General features: G+C 38.4%; 1 long non-coding RNA gene across 1 annotated transcript; it reads left to right on the forward strand.

Annotated features, from left to right (window-relative positions):
* The first annotated feature begins 58 nt into the window (after window positions 1-58).
* On the forward strand, window positions 59-15,766 carry LOC140657098 (uncharacterized). The gene is made up of 3 exons (XR_012044215.1): window positions 59-320; window positions 10,571-10,655; window positions 15,606-15,766. It is a non-coding gene; the product is annotated as an uncharacterized lncRNA (long non-coding RNA).
* The last annotated feature ends 29 nt before the right edge of the window (window positions 15,767-15,795 follow it).

Consider the following 15,795-nt stretch of genomic DNA (forward strand, 5'->3'; position numbering starts at 1 on the left):
CCGGCACCGCCCCCGCAGGCGTCACCAGCCGATTGCGGAGAGCCCGAGCCGCCGCGCGGCCTCGCTTACCGCAGCAGCCCCGGCGAGCTGCGGTCGCGGGTCCCGCGGCCTCTCCTCAGGTGCCGTCGGCGGGAGCCCGCGCTCCCGCCAGCAGCGCGCCCGCCGCCCCTCAGCCGCAACAGCGCTGCTCAGTGCCAAGCACCGCAGAAACCTCTGTAAATGTGGCGGCTCCCCTGCCCTTCGGAGGCTCCCAGCTGCCGCGGCCCCTGCCACAGCCGCGGGCCCGGCCCGGCTCGGCTCGTGTGAGGCAGAGCCGACAGGTAGGGCACCCCACAGGTCCAGGCGGAGGCCTCTAGTCCCGGCTGGCAGTACGCATTTAGGGAGGGAGACGTGCTGCGGGAGGAGTATGTTTGTCTCACATTACTACATCTACAGTTTTGTGATCGTGAAGATTTGTAAAAGTGAAGTAAGGGGCTTTTGCTGCAAAACTTATGCATAAAAGTAGGTAGTGCATAAGGGGAGTGGTCAGAATAGTTCAAGGAAAAACAAACATACTTAGCAGAGCTGGGAATTTTAGTATTACACAGTCAAGGGACTGGGCATCTGATGTAAAAGCTTATGGGCATAGCTGTACTTCAGGCTACACCTGGCTAATGTGACAGCTAGTTGGTAAAGAGTATCTTTGAGATCAGGCATTTGGCAATACTAAAAAAAATTGTTAGAACTTTATATACATAACAAGAACAGGTAGACTTGTAATTACAGTAATTTAAAACCAGAAGGGATATAAGCTTTTGTGCTTCAGCAATACCAGTTAGTAGGAGTTACATGCTCAGTTTGAAGTACACGTTGTTTGGTGGGTGTCTAGTTGTGGAGAGGGAGGAAGAAGGGTATCCACAGAAGCAGAAACTAAATGGAGAAAAAAAATGGTACTTGGAACCAGTGTAATCACATCTCATGATCAGTCTTGATTGTGCTGATGGGCAAGACAAGGTTTCCTTGGTTCACTGATGTATCTACTGTTGTGGACACACACTTTCTGAGCCAGGTGTTATCAATTCATGCTCAGGGTAAAGCTATTTCTGATAGGGTTACTTTGCAACAAGGGCACTACAGTGTCTGCTTCTCAGCTTCCTACATCCCTTGGTGTGTGTACTCATTTTCAGAAATATTCCTACCTTGAATGGTTAATACACTAGCATGAACAGTATCACAAATGAAGACATGGGAGTGAGAGACAAGTAGAAGTAGAAAACTACTTCTCATTGACTTGGTAACTCCTACCAAACATATGCACTGTAAGGTATAAAACTGAAGCTGTTCTCACCTCACTGAACTCAGTATTCAACAACATTTGTAATTCGTGCAGAAAGACGTCAAAAAGGTCTGTGCATGAGGGCAGAATCTGGTAAAATAGATGCACGGCCTAGTGACAGGAGTTTAGAAAAGTGATGGGTGTGGCTTGGCATTGGCATGGAAGGAGGAGTACACATCTTCCTCCTTCTGAAATAAGACAGAGGAAGAAAATGCAACAAATCACTCAAGGAAGCTAAGGCTAAGTCTGAATCTAGACTTGCCTTCTTCAAGGCAGCTGCCACACCTTGTATATTTACAATGAGTGGGAAGGTATCAACATCCAACAAACCCAAAGGCCTGTCCCAAAGACAGGTGCTTAGTCACCATGCAAGTGTTGACTTGAAATGACCTCCTACTAAAACAAACTACAGGGTGTGCAAGCATGACTGTAAAACTGATTGCAGCAGTGATCCTGGTGTAGGAATTAAATATCACAAAATGCAGTGAAAGACCTTCTGGAAGGGTAAAACAATATTGAAAGAAAACTGATTTCAGTCACTCACAGTCATTCTCTCCTACCCCTGTACTCAAAGGCCTCAAAATGCACATGTCCAAATAGTCAGGCCAGGATCACTCGTGCTATGACACGAGGTTCAAGGAATGCCGGCTGTCAAGTTCTCACTACATCTCTTGGGTTCCCTTGGGTCGCAGGAAAGCAGTTTTTGTACAGATTTTCTGTGCCTTTTAGGCGTGAGTTAGGAGTGAGTTATTATGTGATTTTTTGTCTCAGTCTTTTATTTCACCCTCTGTACATTTTGGGCAAGATCACTACTGCCTGTTGTCTTTCTTCCTGCTGAGCTAACAGAAAGGAATAGCCTATATGACTTACTGTAAACTTGTTGCCATCTTCCTGTTACCAGAAGGCAGGTCATCTGCTGATAAGGCGTTTCTGCCGTAGGCCTCTCAGAGACAGGCCTTTTGGTCTTGATGTAAACACTGCATTTGTCAGCATTTACCAGTTTGATTGCTCTTATTTGTGTCCTTGATTATCATGTATGTGTAATTTTTGTAACCCTTGCCTTATTGATTCTAATCATGATATCACACACAGACATTTCCATACTCAATTCAAACTAATCTTAATATTTCTTTTACAATAAATATGTCTGTGCTGTTCTGGTAGCTGGGAGTACCTTCACACTTCGCTAAAAACCTTTCCATCTTATTCTTCTCCAGAGGAAGCCTGCTAAGCACATATTGCTATTCATCCTGCTCTGCAAGCCCAGGCTCTTTAGATAACGGTCTTGCAGCTGAATCAAGAATCAAGTAGTGTATGTTAGTTATTTCTTTTGTTGTCTCCTTTTGGGAGATCAGGACCATTCACATTAAAAAACAAAGTAAATTAAGCTCTTTGCCTTTGTAAGGTTGTTTAAATATGCACAGCAAATTTCTGTTTTCACATTGAGTGCCTGGTCCTATTGTCACTTGCACCAACAAACACGGGGAACCATGCCACTCTGAAAAGTCCCTTAGCATTGCTTTACAGTTGATGATACCCTGCTATTAATCGAGTCAGTGTAACTATTTCTAAGTGCTGTTTTGTTAGAAGGGCAATCCAGCTCTTTCTCCACAAAGAATGACTTGACAGCAGGGCATTTGTAGATTAACAGCAATTTGGGAACGTGACGATGTATAGCCACAGGACAGAATTCTACTAGTCATCATCCAAGGCAAATTCAAGAAATAACAGAACAAGCTACAAGTCTGAACTGCCAGTAAAATGCCAGCAAGCTTATTATTTTACCAAGTACATGCTATATACTGCTTCCTTCACATGTTTTGTATCCAAAGCTGGCTAGAAATGAAAAAGAAAGTTGTTACAGTTAAAACTACTGATAAAAGCAGTACTGCACCTTTTTCACTTACATATGAAGTGAAAAAAATCATTATCCATACTTGAGAGGCCAGTTTACCACTGTAGAGAATTTTTTTAATGTGCATAATCAGTCTTCTAAGAAAATATTATTCTTTCAAAAAAACCCCACCAGAAATAAACTATATTAAATACCAGAAGCTATAATATCAGTAGCATTATCTTTGTTAAAGACTCTTTGAGGGCTTGCACTGGCAACTTGACAAAAACTGTGAATTGGACATGAGTTTGCACACTGGTTATCTTTTAAAAGATACAATCCTTTCCAGAAATCTAATATTTGCTTAAACGTCTTTTATTTGATTGAACAGAATTCTCTGTTTGCTTCTGATCCTTGCCATTTAAGTAGTGTTTGTATTGGCTCAAATACCGCCAAACACGATTGTGCTGAGCTAGACACACTAGTAGAACAACAGCAAGTTTCAAAGAAAGATGTGAAGGCAACCAAAGTGTTGGCACAGAGGTACACTGTAGGCAGAAGCCCATGTCAGCACTTTCCCCGTTGTTAATGTGTTTCATTCAGGAGTTTACCAAGTTCAGAATGTGTTAACACAATCATCATCAGTCATATCTTTCAGAAACGTGCTATGTTAACTTTACCACCTCACAAGATTTTACCAGCCATCCTAATTTTTGCATTTGAATTTGCACCAATACAAATTATCCCTGAGACCCAGAATCCAACCTTAATGAAAATGAGAATAGTGAAATACAGACACTTGCAGAAGCCTCTTAGACAAGAAAGAAGGTAAAAGATTTAATAAGATGCTTATTACCATGTATACAAAAAATAATATTTGGGTCAATTGCTTTAATCATCTTCCTTGTTACTGAATGTATAGACAGCATCTGCTACCCATTTCATTTATTCCTGCAGACATCAGTATGACATCTCTTCTTGAATTCCCAAAAATTCTCTTTGTCTTTGGAAAATCTTATAATACAGATCTGTGACATTTCTTTCCTTCCAACCCCCAAACACCACAGACCAGCCCAAGTATTCAGCTTTAAATAAGTTATGTTCATATGCACAATTTTGAACTGGTGCCTGAGGCCAGGAAGGAATCAACTGGTGAGAAGAACTCAGGCCTACCCAGAAACCTACATAAGCCTATGCATTAGGAAGACTAGTGATACATTTTGTTTTAGTTTGCCACAAGTAGTCAGATTCCATAAAGTTCACATTCAGAACAGCATGCTTGTTCAGTTTTAGGTTTAATTAGAGAATACAGATTTTTTTAAAGAAGCTGGGAATTTTTTTCCCCCTAATAATTCTTATATCAGTACCACAAAGATTTCCAGTGCTCCTTGACACAACAGATTTACCCTTCTAAGTTTTCCTACATCAGTAGGAATCCTGGCCATTGTTTAAGCATTACTTTATTTTGAAAAAGCAGCACTAAATTAAAAGATCACACAACACCAATGTGATCTTTCTTCACTGTCTACAAATCAAGATAATTATTTGGGTTTTTTTTAAACATCACCCCTTAAAACTCAACTCAGGAGGCAAAAAGCAAGTTTAATCCCTTCCTTCTCAAGAATGGTTTGAGGCCCAGTTGAAGTCACTCATACCTGTACAATGTATTTTGGGTTTAGTACAGTTGTGACTGAACTGTAATAATACTTACATGTTGCAGCTGACCTGAAAGGTGGACAGTCATAAACATGTATTTTTCTTAAGAGCTGAGTGTGCATTGGAAGGAGCGTTGTTTGTTTTGTTTTGTTTTGTTTTTTTTAAATAGCAACACTGGGTTATGTAATAATATTTCTTCAGAGTAAAACTTTAAATATAGAAGATTACATAAATATACCAGACATTCCGTTCAATTTATAGCCCAGTTTTGTTAAATTAGCCAGAGGAAGGTTCCACTTCTGGACTGCCTGAAGAGGGTATTGATTTCTTACCTTTAGGAAAGTTATTGTTTTTAAATCCACTGTTGGACAGGTTAGCAGACTTTTTAGAAAGTCACTGCACTTGTTAAACAACACTTGTTAAACTCAAGCTGTACTTGCATATAAGCACAGTAGCATAGTCCCAGAACACAATCTGACATGCATTTGAACCAGGGCTGCAAAGATACTTTCCTTTCCCTTCTCCCTGCTTCGTCAGTGCTTCACATTCACTTCCATATTGTTCCCCATGCTCCCTAGCATTAGGACAGTAAACAAGACTTGAAATCAGTTCCTCAGTCTCTTTCAGGCTGAATTTGATTACAATGCAGAACAGGGCCAGAAAGGAGGGAAGAGGGCAGTTGGACAGTGGGGTTCAGAAATGCAGGCTTACATTACTATCAACCTAGAATATCAGAGCCTAGCCGTTCACCAAGGTAGGATATCCACAATTAATGGATCCTGTCACTGTCATCTCTCCTATCGTCAAACCTTTAATCTGTATAATAGAGATCATATTACTCTTTTGGCTCACATTTTGCTAAAGCAAATCAATTTGTGCTTGTAAACCATCCACATAATAGAGCTTCATAGTAAATTGTAAGGATCTAGTGACTAACAGGCTGAATTGCAGAATTCCTGCTCAGTCAAAGAGAATTTTGTTAGAATCTGGGAATGAGAAATTCTTAGCAAGAATGCTGGGACTTAACGTACTGGGAGTTTTACTTAAGATTTACTCAGAGTTGGTGTTCTGGATTGGACCACTGAAGAATTTTGAAATTGAAGCTAGGCAAAATATGGAATTAAAAAAAAAATGAAAGGTGGCACAGGAAGATGGAAAGATGAGATACAATTTTGTGTAGGATGAATATATGAGGAAAAGACTTGAAAATATAATCTATGTTGTAATGAAAACTGAGTAGGTTGAACCCTCAGGGACAGCTTATGTCTTGCACAAGTTGCCATAAATTACAACAACTTCCCAGCACGTTGCGTGAGTGGTAGAACCTGACATTTTTTGCTGTGCAGAGAAACTGTTTGCGCCCTCTGAAGTCAAAAGCTAACAAGGTGGTTTTGATCTGCAGGCAAGATACTTTTCAGGTGAAGAGAAGATTTCGAGAAAAAGCAGAATTCAGCATGCTGTTATTGTAAGGTTAACGTCTTACAAGACTGTAAGAGTGGCTAGGGCACAGTGACATTCTTGTCAAAGAAAGCAAAGGAAATCTTGTTTGTCATGTGGCATGAGTCAAACAGCAGCATTTCAGGATTCTAGCCCACATATAATGAAAAGGCAAGGAGACCACTATTCTTCTGTTTAATAAGCAATTTCATCCAGTGTCACACCTTGTTTGGTATCCCAGTTGGGCAGGGTGTCAGGGAAATTGCTGAGAAATACAGGGCTTCGGAAATTTGCTAGCTAGCTCGAAGTTACTTCTAAAAAGACACAACACGGCTACTGCTAGGTCCAACAGATTACTGACAGAAGTGAATCCATTTCTGGAAACAAGTGTGTCCAGAAGAACTGAAACTGATGTCAGTCATTTAGTAATTTATTGAGGGGAATGCTGGTCTTTATCTAGTCTCATTAAGGTTTCACTCCCTCATTTTCAGTGCTAAATTGTTCAAACACCTAAGGATGGAAAAACATCTGACTGTGATCATATTTGTTGAGAGTCTTCACTTCGGCCTATAAGAAACAATCTGAGAGTTCCTCTTTAGTGGGTGCATTAAAAATGAACTGATGAGAGTTTAACTGAGTTTAAGGGATATGTAAAGAATTTTTTTTCTTCATTTTATAACTATGGCTCTTTGGATCTGAAATGTGTATGCAATCCCACTAAAAGATGCATCTGTAAAGCCAACCAGTCATCTTAGATGTGGAGATGTAATGTACATAGATCATTAATGTACATTAACATTAAAAACCAAACAAAATTAACAAAATTAACAAAATTAATTGTTCAGATCTGAGTTTTGACTGTCAGTGCATGTAAAAAGAAATGCCTGATCTGCTGTTTGGCTGATAGCACTTTCCAAAGAAAGAGATAGACTACAAATGCATATAAATTGTGCACAGATACTTACTGTCCCATCCCTTGGGCATGTTAAGTTAAAAAGTATTGCTTGACGATTCCTGTAAGGACATCGTTCTCTTCTAGGCTGAGGGACACAGGCAGTTGGGAATGGTTAATCATGGGAAAATGGCTTAATCAGCAGCATCGTGGGTAGCATTGTGTCAGGCTGTGTCAACTATGTCAGTGCAAAAATATAATTATAGGAAAATTAAGGTTGGAAGGGACTCTTGAAGGTCATTATTCTAATCTTTTTGTTCAGATCATAGCTAGAATCAAACCTAGATCAGGACAGTTATTCTAATAGTTCTATTGGGCAAATAATACAAGGAGAATATAAAATGACAATTCTAATAAAATTCCACCGTTTCATTTAACCCATTTCTGGGATTAACACTGAGTGAAGGGCATTTTGAACAGGGGGCAGTGAACAAACCTGTCATGTTTTAAACTGCAAAATTATATTTTAGAGATATTTGTGCACTTGTTAGAAAGGGGAAGCTTGCCAAAGACTGCCTGGACATAGTACTTTGAGAAAATGGATTTAGTGGAACAACTTTTTTTTAAAATTAATATGCTATAAACAGCTTGAGATGCTTTAATTATTGCTACCATGCTACATTGCCAATTTGTTACTAGAGTAACACTCTTAAGAGTTTCTTCATGGTATGGTGAAAATCATTTGGCTATCAGTGTTTGGCAGCTGGAAGTGAAGCTGCTCAGATTACAAGCTGAAGACGTTGTAGAAAATGAGTACTGCTATCATGTGACATAAAAACAAATTTTCTGCTGAGAGCAAGAAATATATGAGCTTTCGTGTGGCAGATAAATTGGTCTCATGATTTCCTGTTAAATGATATACCATTATGAGGCAATTTCAACTCTTCTACTTGGACCTCACCCTAACATAACTTGTGAAAACAGTTTTGCTGTGTTTGTGGGCTGCAAAGATGCCTTGATTAGCTGGAGAAAACAATACTCTCAAAGCTCCTATCTTATGCTATTTTATTGGATATTTCCTCATTTTGGCAAGCTGCTAGACAGTACTGATTTTTTCTGTTGTGCTTACAGAAGATGACTGTTCTCAGATAACATAGAAAGGCTAACAATTTTCAAAAAGTTCTGTTTAAATATCTGGTTTTATATGCTTTAGAGTTGTCTTCTTGATATCTGTATAGCCTTGTATAGAAGATAGTATTACATGATGATAAACAATAGCCTAGCAAACCTCCTAAACTATAGATGCAGCCTAACATTGTTCAAAACCTGAATCAAGGAACTAGAACTTGGATGAAGTTTGTGGACTGGATCTGTGATTTGTCATGGGGGGCACCCCTAATAATTTGATCAACTGATACTCAGCAGCAGTGTCTAGCAAGAGCTCTAGCCATGTTTTCCCTACTATGTAGTCTGTTTTTCACCCAGTAACAGACCTCAAAATGTGCCAAAAACCAGCACTCTGTGTCAGGATATATTGCACATAGCAAACATTTTGCTATACCAACATGAAGTACATGCAGCTGATACAGAGGGGAAGTAAGGCAGCAGAGCTATAGCAATAGTTTCAGTAATATTGTGGTCAGATACCACACAACATGGTTAATACGTAGCAACTCAAAAGACAGGAAGACAGCAATCATGAAAAAAGTGGTCACACATTTGCTGTGTAGGGGAAGAACAGATATTAAAGAGATACCATTCAATACCATTGAGGACTAAATGCTTCCCACACAGACAGGCATAACAAGACACAAAGCTGCCCAGAAATAATAACATACACAATTAAAACTGCCTTTCATACAATAACAAATAATGCATATTTGTTATGTACACAACATAACAAATAATGCATATTTGTTATGTACACAACAACACATAAAAATATGAAACTGCCTTTCATAAATAACATATTTAAATGATACTTGACTTTTGATGGTTTAAGCACAGAATAGGACACACAGCAAACAGAGATACAAAGCTCTACCAGACAGAGGACAACCTATGGTTTAAGGATTATAAGGTAATTGCATCACATGAGGATTTCTATGATTGTGGAGCATCTGGAGTAAATGAAGGAAGAATGACACAGTGACCTTTGGAACAAAGTCTTCTAAATCCTAGAGCACAGGCTGGCATTGAAGAAAAAAAACGCTAATTATTATTTTTGTGGTTTGAATGTAAACTAAACTAATCCCCAATTTTCAAAAAAATTAAGGACATTTTCGACAGTAGTTTAAGTATAGACAGCCAAGCTATCCTCCTTTTTACACTGTAGCAGGGTGAAACAAACAGACTTGAGATGAGGGATCTTAGACCTCCAGGTAACTTGGTTCCTTTCATTCTCCCTCTGCAGCACACTGCAGTTGAATTGAACTCTTGAACTTCAGAACTACTCCAGCCTTCTGTTTCAAAGAGAATATAAAAGAACTGAAAGAAGGGAGAAAGGCAACAGGGATGATGAAAAGTGTAGAATGATTTCTACATAGGAATTGATCATGTATGCAAGAACTCTTCAGTCTGGAAATAAAAAATGACTGACAGATGTAGGGTTTAATCAAATAAGGACTATGGAAAGGATGAACAGGGATCAACTATTCACTGTTTCTTCCAACATATGAACTGTGGGGAGCCACATGAAGCTAACAGGAGACCAGCAAACAAGCAAATGGAGGTGGTTCTTCACACAGCATGTATCAAAACTGCAGTCCTAAATGTTTACATGAGTTCACGGATAGACTTAGGAAGTCTACAGAGTAAATGTCCACAAAGCTTTATTAAACACATAGAAACCATACCTGGCTCAGGAAACTCCTCAGCTGTAATTGGCTAAATGCCAGAGAATATGTGGGGCAAGTATAGTCACATGTGGCTTGTTCTTATATTCTTCCTTAGGCACCTGCTTTTGGCTGCCATCAGAGACAAGATATGGGGCTAAAAGAACTTTTTTGGTCTGACTCAACAGTAGAACATAAGAAATAAGAATGCCTAAACCCAGATCATGTTATTAGGCTCAAGAGTCAAATGTAAGAATGATATGAAATTGGATGACTTTAGAGTCTATTAGCCTTACATTCTATTAAAATCCATAATTAATTAGATTTTTAACTAAGAAAATGGTGCTAGCACTTTCTGCCAGTGAAAACACTTGCTTCATTTAATGGGGAAGTCATCATTATTCACAACCATTTCTAGTATTAAATAAAAATTCTACAGAAGCAATAGGCCACATTACAGAATGACAGAGAATCACCTGTGCCTGAAGATTGCATATCTTACACTTTTTCCATACAATATATTATGTGTGCATTTAGTAAATAGCTATTACTGTAGCTGTGTGTGGCATCTCAGAATCAATCCTGACTACTTTTTATTTCAGATTAAGAGTGCTTGGACAAGATCATTCTGAATAGCAGCACAGTACAATGCGCTAGCTTCTTTAGCTATGCAGAACAACATACCAGGTATGCTAATCACTAAGTGACTGAGGGTGTAAACATTCCTCTACAGGTTTCTTTAGCTAACACACCTATGGTGGCTGCTACGGAGCAGGAGAAAATCCTTGTATTCCTCATAAAATGAGTACAATCTTTCTACTTTCAGCACAGTTAACCAGTTTCCTGATGTAAGGCCACAAAACCAAGACATCATGTCACACTAGGGCCCAAGCTAGTGGCTCAATGCTTGTGTCTTAAAGGAATTAAGTAAGACTCGGAAGCTGCTCAAATCTGCTGAGCAGGGTTGTTTCACAACATGAGAGAGAGCAATTTGATCTGCTTTTCAAAGAGACTACAAGAACACACTAATGGAAACTACACTGAAGGAACAATTGTTAATATCATTGCCAAACTTTCCAAACTTTGTTAGTTCAGAGGTATAGAAAATTAAATCAGATTCCAAGTTATTTTTGTTGCGGAAGGAGCTGCCCTTATTGTATTAGTTACAGCAAAATGTAACATTGGAAATAGACGTATATCAAAAGAGAACTAAGAGAGCTAGAAATATAAGTATTTAGAAAATAACATGATCTGCAAGACAGAAAAGACATTGTGATTTTTATCTGTAAATTTATCCATAAATTAGAAACAATTTTGAAATTTAAGTCACAATCATCTAACCTTCTTTTGCAAAAGAATCAGTTCCATGGGTCTCAGCCTTGAACACTGTGCACCATGAGCAGAGAAAGACTACACCACCATGGCCTGCAGTCTTAGCCAAAAAAACAACAGATGGTTCCCCAGTGCCGCCCTGTGTTGAAAACACATGGGCAGGTCCTTTTACGTAAGAGTATGCTATAGGAAATAGCATATGCCTGGTTTACGTGCAAAGCAACAGCTACCATCTGTTGCTGCAGCACATGCACAGCAAAGTATGGGTTTGTTTTTTTTAATCACAGGTCCTTCACTAAGAGATGCACTGCTAAAGACTTTCTTTCGTTACACTGCTGAATAACAAAAAGAGACATTGATCCTGTAGTAATATAATACTTACATGCAATCCCAGCAAATGAGATAGGAATGGCAGTAGGTTTAGCTAAGCAATAAAGAAAAATCAAGTAACTTTTGGCAGCAAATCATCCAAGCAGTATTTGTCATCAGTAATTTATTACTCAAAAGGAAGAGTACGTAAACAGTGTATTTGATTTACCCAGTAGCAACTGTGGTGCCAGATATGCTTGTGTAGATAAGGATTTTGGATAGCAATAGTTTGTGTACATACAAATAGCAACTTAGTGACAGCTGATTTAGTACAGGCCAAAGTCTCACCTTAAATTGTAACAAATCTGTACATTTACTGTTTGAAAGCTTGTACTATGAATAACAGGAAATTAAATCTATATACATTCATAATAATGTGCAGAAAAGATATTTTTAATTTTTTCTATAATCTCTGCATAATTGTTATTGATATTCCTGCTTATAGTCAGAATTATAAATATAGTTCTCCACTATCTTAATTAGCACCTCTACTCTCATGAACCTGGTATGTCTGTACAAGGAAAATATTGCACCATATACTTGAATAGTTTCACAACTGCTGGAAACGTGTCCTGATTGTCTATGATCATTCTGTTAGGGTAAGAAAGGTACCAATACGTAAGCAGGTATTGATGCACATACAACAGGTGCCTTGTAAGCACTCCTCCTAGCACAAGTTATAAAGCAGTTTTCCCTGAACATAACAAATAGGAAATCTTTTCTCTGGCCAGTTGTATAAAACTATCGTTATTTGCTACTGAGCTGGGTAAGGGATATAATTTTGTAATATTATTAGAAGACTGATTAATAACAATGCACACGGCACAGAATATTTCAAACTTTCTATTTATAGTGCAAGGTACACATCTTTTATTACGTTCTGGAACTGATGCCAGGGTAGCTCTTCACTAAGTTATTTTCTCTGGTGATAAAGAAGCACTGAGAGTGTTCTCATTTGTACTTGCTACCTCATGAGCTGCTGCCACAGTGTTTGCAAGAGCTTAGAAATGTCTGGTACGTGTCTTTTCCTACACTGCACTTTCCTTTGCAGTAGTTGCAGGGGCAGAGATATTATTAACTGCTGCGCACCACCATGAGATCCCATTTATATAGGAGACCCTCCTGTAATCAAGAAAGTAACATTTAGATCAGCCATGAACTAGCCCATAATTCCCTCATCAATGCAAAGTGTGCCACTTTCACACTGTTGTTAATAGCACCATTGAAATGAGTTTGTTGTAAGACAGCTATACCAATCCTGCAAATACTATCTTGTTTCAGTGGCTGAAGAACTAAGGGGTTTAAACTAGTAACTTCCTCCCTTCAGCATTAGCAGTCAAACAATGTTACTAACATCATTTTCCAGCGTCTGAGCAGATACATGATACTTGGTGATCATTATTCTACAATTACTTACTAGACAAACATTCAGGGGATCCTTCTGAAGACAAAAATTAGAGAGGATTTAAAAAGTCTTTTTGGTACAACTATTCATACAAGTTATGCGATACGGATTTCCCATGCATCAGCTACTCTGTAAATTGTTATAGGCATGCTCTTACTGCATGGAGGGGTGGATGCACTTTGAGCAGAGGCTGTTAGCCTGAAGACTCTCAGCATCTTGAAGTGAAATTCTGACTCTCAGAATAAATATGCAAGAACTGGAAATATCAATTATAATTTACATTTAGTGGTCCAAACACAGCTGTCTGAAAATGCTCGGTGGCAGTGTAAACTACAGACCATCCAGCAGGGGGAAGCTCCTGCATGCGTACAAAGAAAAATAAATAAATTGAAGGCTGAATGAAACAATCCCCTAATATTTAAGCCAAAGCAAATTCTATTCAAATTATTTCTTAGCGGTAGCATAGACTTCTTGAGCTTAGAAAGTTTTCAGAAGTTATTTGCCAATCTAAAGGTAACAGACTTAACAGAAATTTTCCAATGTTAATGACTGAATTGTTGCACTACATATAATATGCATGCACACAAAAAACTTCACAGATTTAGCCTTTTTTTTTTTTTAAACACAGAAATGGAGCCTAATTTCACTGCTCTTAATAGAATTAAACCAGAGCTTATGTGGTCAGAAGTCCAACTGCATGTTCATACATTAAAAGCCCCACCCATATTTGCTCACTAGAATGAGTAAGATACTGAGTTGTTTAGCCACTGTTTTTAGCATGTTATTGAACATACTACACTGCTCCCCTTGTTCATGGAAATACTTGTTAAATTTCCCATAAAGTTTGTGTACTACTAGTGTAAATTTGACAAATAACAGACACTTTTAGAGAATATTAAAGACAGCTTACAGTCTGAAGTTTTCATAGTGATCCAACAGTCACATAGAGCTCTTCAGAAACATGCTCCCTAGCTAATGTTAACTCTAATATCTGTGATATTAAATTTAATGGCCTGTCTTCAGACTCTTACTCAAGGAAGTCTCAGCATTTCAACACCTGCCTGGGATCTTTTTTGAAACAGAAATCCCAGGCTGTCGCTGCAATTCTGAGATTCATTTGTTTTCCTTTTTAAATGAAAGATACAGCCAGAGGCAGAGGCCATCTGGAAAGCAAACTTTGACTGAAGTGGAGACACATGCTTCTGAAAAATGTAAGGACAGATGCTTCAGAAGTTCAACCAGATCCATACACCACTGGATTAGAACTGTACTAATACTGATACCAATAGTTGTACAGGCGACTGCTCTTTGCCACCAAAAGTAGAGTTTTAAAGAGGAAAATCTTACAGAGGTGTCACCCAATGCTACAGGAACATACAGGTTCTTTTAGGGATCCTTGGTAGAATGAGGACTGGCCACAGGGTTGTAGTTACAATTAGAGCTTTATAATGACATAAAAATTTTAATTATTAGCATAGCTTATTGTTATGTACAATTTCTAGCAGTTAGCATAGCTTATTGTTACACAGAATTTTTAGCAATTACCATAGCTTTCAGTTAAGCAGAATTTCTAGTAATCGGTATAGCTTTCTTACTATCCGGAGTCTTTAGTTACGTAGGTTTTAGTCACCTGGGCCCTCTGCAGATCAGGTCAAATTCTTAGTAATCAGCATGTGGTACAATAATCATAATCTAGATTCAGACTTCACCTAAAAGAACCTGCCTGTCCCTGTAGCATTGGGTTACAAGAGGTACTGGGTATGTCTCCTTGAATTTTTTTTTTTCCCCAGTAAAAATCTGCAACTTAGTTCAATCTAGATATGCCACTGGCAATAAATTAATAAAGAGCCCTTCCAAAGTTACTTCTGGAGAAATAGCCAGAAGTGTATAAAGGTGATTTCATTAGAAGAAGAGACATTGCCCAGCACTTCCTTTCATTAGTTGATTTTCACAAGTGGTTTTCAGAAATTCCCTTTAGAATACAAACAACTGGTTTGGGTTTTTCCCCTACCCAATCTGTATTAAATGTAGTTAAAAATAAAAGGAACTGGAATCATGTATCAGATTAAATCCAAATTAAAATCTTTATTACACAAATAGCATTTTGAAGATGTAATACTTGACTTCAGTGGAGTTATTCTGGATTTGCTTTTGATCTCATTATACTCTTATGAGATCAAAAACAGCTAAGCTGATTTGGGGGTGGTGGTGTTGCAATCCTTTTTCCATGGTGAAAGATACTTTTCAACTTAATATTATGCACTACATTTGCCAGGTTTGTAAAATTCTACCTCAACACTTAGGGAAATAATCTGTATCACAGTCTTAAATTTCAGAGAGCGAGCTATGCATAACTCCTTTTTTCTGTGCATCTTTTTTATGGAAAATACCCTTCCAGTTTCACTTCTGTGACTGTTGAGCATTTCTGTTGGTGCTGCTGTTTTAGTTCCTCCTTTAACTTTTTAGAAATGAACCTCAAAAGAAGATGTTTTGACATCAGGATAACAAATATTTTCATATTCTTTGGCCAGACACTGAAGAACTTAAGATTCACACAGGATTTGAATACTGGACTGACTACCAAGTTTCCTAGGAGATGAAGTCATACCCCATTGCTGGCACAGCAGGAGGACAATGTAATAATGTATTTTCTCTCTGACATGGAGCATTTCCTCCTATAACCCTATATCCAGGCTATTCTGATGGTTATTGTTTGGATAA

This window comes from Ciconia boyciana, chromosome 9 (genome assembly GCF_034638445.1).
Source record: "Ciconia boyciana chromosome 9, ASM3463844v1, whole genome shotgun sequence".
NCBI classification, from domain to species: Eukaryota; Metazoa; Chordata; class Aves; order Ciconiiformes; family Ciconiidae; genus Ciconia; species Ciconia boyciana.